The following is a 4,146-nucleotide window of genomic DNA, read 5'->3' on the forward strand; positions in this document are numbered from 1 at the left end:
CCTTGACATTATCATTTCTTAGCCTAGTGTTCTTCCCATTAAAGGCGACACGTAAAAGTCTTTGGAAATGAATAGAGGATTTTTCAGTAAAGGAAAACATGTAGTATCTGGACACTAGTGTAAGCTTAAAGTTTCAATATGCGATCTAAGTTTATGTAAACCTGTCTATATACAGAGTCAGACACACGCAAATTCCTTGTATGTATGTATATGTATGTATTTATGTCCTTATATTCTCTTTACCCATCTTAGCTTCAAGACCCATGATTTTGTTGATGGTTAAGTAATAACATATATATATATTGAAAATCTGATACGGCTTCCTTCATCAACATTCAATCAAATTAAGAAATTCTCGTAGTAGCATGAGCCTTGAAAGGGAGAAACAAATCCAGTTATATATGAGTACATATTTTTTTTTATTTAAAGATAAAATGGAATCAAACAGATTCCCGAAAGCTCTCTCTATCGATTTATTCTTAATGATATACCCATACATAACGTGGATTTGTTTCACCATTAATTCCAATGTTTCAACGGAACTTGTACTTTGATTATGAATAGACGGCTGGAGATAGAAATGCATTTCTTGATGAGGTTCGGATCCCACAATAAGCTGTAGGTCCCGTTGCTAAGTAACCAACTGGATCCTAGCAACGTAAAAATATCTATTCCTTTGCGGTAGCCGTAGGAGAGCTGTTAATCACCTCAGTGGTCTGGTGAAACTAAGATATGCTTTAACTTATGAATAGACAGATTAATAACTACTACTACTACTACAACTACTATTGATGATAAAAATGAGGTCAGTCGATCAAGACTCGTACTAGCAAGCAGCACCAGCAAACCACCCCCTGGGGGGTTGTGAACCCCTGTAGAAGGAAATGCCCCCAAAACGCCGGATGAGCCTCTGTCCTTTAGGACCAATAGCAACCACGTGAGTTAAGTCACTATTAATTGGTGACTAGTACTGTAGTGGTAGTAAGTGGCAAACAATAGACACAAGTATACTCTGGAAGTACCAGAGAGCCACTGACCCTTTGTGGGAGAATTGCCCATAAGTCGTAGACTATATACTCTCCTCCTGGGGCCAATAACAACCATATACTTTATTTCATTGAACTACTTTCAGTGGAAACGTTTTCATTATTTGTAGAAAAAATGTTTGTATCGCTTCCATGAGAAAGTATTGCATTACTTTAATGGAAAACGTTTTCATTTCTTTAAGAATTGAGGGTAACAGCCATCTTCACTCTTGCAGAAGTCTGCAGCGTCATGATCATGGAGTATATGGCCTTATCAGTTCATTAACCATCTAACTTTACTAACCAGCTCAGTGTCGATAATGCTTTAACACCAAGGAGATGCAAATCAGTCAACCGGTGTCCTTCCCGCGATGAATATCATGGTTCTACTATAACCTCCACAGTGCCAAGTGGTGCCAAAGTCATATTACTTTACTTATCAAGTTTCACTTTCTCACTTCATCACTTTTCCACTTTTAATTTTATTTTGTGCCTTTAATCGTGGAATCGTAAGTGCTATTTCCGAGCGCTGGCTGAGTGGGATTATCTTATCACTTCCGTGAATTGAAAAATTGCCTTCCGAACTCAGGGTATGCAGGGAGCAGTAGTTTATCTTATCAGTCTCTTAATGCATCATGCGTCACTCACTGAAGGTAGAGATTGAATCAAAACAATAAGTATGCCCACTTAGCTAAGTCTTTTTTATCATATGTTTGAATAAGCACTGTTTTGTTGTCCTCTTGAGAGAAGATTATTTCATATAGACGCTTCAATGATGTTCTGTCGTTTCGTGAACTGAATGAAATTTCGGTTTGCTATACCTGTAAAAAGAGACATTTTTTAAAATGATAGATCCATTAAATGAAAAATGCAATTAACAAATAGAACTCGTTGTCCACTGTTTTAAATCGTGCTGAATATTCCCTTAAATGAGGAAAATGACATCGTTTTTTCTCTACTATCAGATAGGAACATTCGTACAAACGCCAAAGAAAAGTGAACTGAATGAATGACGAAGATGCAGAGATGGAATGAAAACGAAGGAATGCAAAAAGACGAAAATGCTGGAAATATTTAGGGACAATTAATACCCTTCAAGTAAATGGGCATAAAAAGTAAAGAAAAATAGTGAACTAAGAGGGTTAGATTAAAAAGAGAAGTGATATGTCAATAAAGATAAAAAAAAAAAAAAAATAAAGTTTAGAAATAACAAGTAGTACCAGCCTGCTTACCAAATTGTCATGAAACTCAAGGCCACTGCATCAAGCAAGTCCTCGTCGACAGCACCTGCAGAGCCAGTCACCGCATCGCAGTGCTTTGTAAACAATTCCCCGCTGAATGACCTTACAGGTCCCCGCGCTCGGCCTTGGGCCTAAATATCGCATTTCATTCCGTGCCTGATCCAGGGAATGTGTAGTGAAAGGTTGCAGATAGGATGGCCTGAGATGCGAATATGGTGGTGTCGTATTACTGGCAAATGTGATTCAATTTTAATTAATTTTGTCATTACTTAACTTTATTTGTTACTTTCACAGTTCTTTGCGTTTTTTTTCTGTTAAAGTAATCGAGTATACTAATACGATAATAAAGTTCAGTAATTGAATGTTTGCAACATTTTTAGGTACAAACACGCATTACAAGGAGACGTAACTTGATCAGTGGCGGATCTAGAAATCTTTCATTGGGGGCACGCAGGACTATCATATATATGTGACATGTGGACACATACGGTACATATATCAATATTTATGTATGCACCCATACAGTTGTTTTTGTTGTTGTTGAAACACTCATTACCTGGGAAAATTTCGCTGCTAATAATGATTTATTGGAAGAAAACAATGCTCTGTTATTCCAAGGGGGCGGGGGCGCTCCTCGCGTGACCAGGGCTGCCCCCCGCCCCCTTAAATCCGCCACTGAACTAGAATCTGCGTAAAAATCTTGCTAAGGGTTATATCTTTTGTATTTGTTAAAGATGAGAAAGGCATAACGCTAAGAAATACAATGAAACAAAACTGACGAAACGGTAAAGAGAAGGAATGAACAATGACGCAATATCTAAACAGTAATCTGTGTCTCAGGCAAAAAAATAAATAAAAATCAAAGGGCTGCGGATAATTCGAGGTAAACCGGACTTCCGCTTCTACCTAAAAAGAATTATATTTTTTATATAGCGTGAACATAATCAGTTGTGAGCCAATCGAGGGATTAGTCAGTCAACTTAAGTATAAGGCTTACACGGAACTCCTTACTAACTGTCTTCTTATTGTAATTGCTGTAGTTTACCTCCGAGTTTTGTAGAAGTAATGATAATCATTATTAATAATAATAATAGACGATAATGATGATAATTGTGACTTAGAGCTAAAGATGACTGTATGCATACTTTACGTATAATTCCAGGAATTCGAATGCATACATATATTCCGTCTATGGATGAATGTATATGCATACTAATTTAAAAGTATACATACATACAAAAACCACTCTGTATAATTTTACAGTTATAAATTATGCGACAGGGCAATTGCGATCAAGGTAAAAAAGGGCACGAGACTGCAATTTCATCTCAAATACGCCTTATAACTGAAAGGCTAACACTGTCTATGGCCACCCGTCTAAGGTCGCAGAGCCACTGCAGTTGACTAACTATCAGGTGAAGCATTCGGCTCCTTTGCGGACCGAATTTGTGATCTCTCGCTAAATCTAAATCTTCTGCGATATATATATATATATATATATATATATATATATATATATATATATATATATATATGCATAGAGAGAGAGAGAGAGAGAAGCATTGTATGTGTATGATGTAACCACGTATGTTTTTCTGTACTGAACTATATTGCCTCTTGTAGATGACCGTATGAGTAAAGTGATAAATTATGTATGAATTAGTATATATATATATATATATATATATAGATATATATATGATATATATCTATATATATATATAGTATATATAGATAGATAGATAGATAGATAGATAGATAGATAGATAGTGCGTGCGGTTATCTGTACACAAAGCAAGCACTGAAGATTTTCCTTAATTTCACAGTAAAGCTAGTAAGGAATGATGATGTCAGTCTTATTACTGAAGCGAACATACGAA

The sequence above is a fragment of the Macrobrachium nipponense genome, chromosome 1, assembly GCF_015104395.2.
Source record: "Macrobrachium nipponense isolate FS-2020 chromosome 1, ASM1510439v2, whole genome shotgun sequence".
In the NCBI taxonomy this organism is placed as follows: domain Eukaryota; kingdom Metazoa; phylum Arthropoda; class Malacostraca; order Decapoda; family Palaemonidae; genus Macrobrachium; species Macrobrachium nipponense.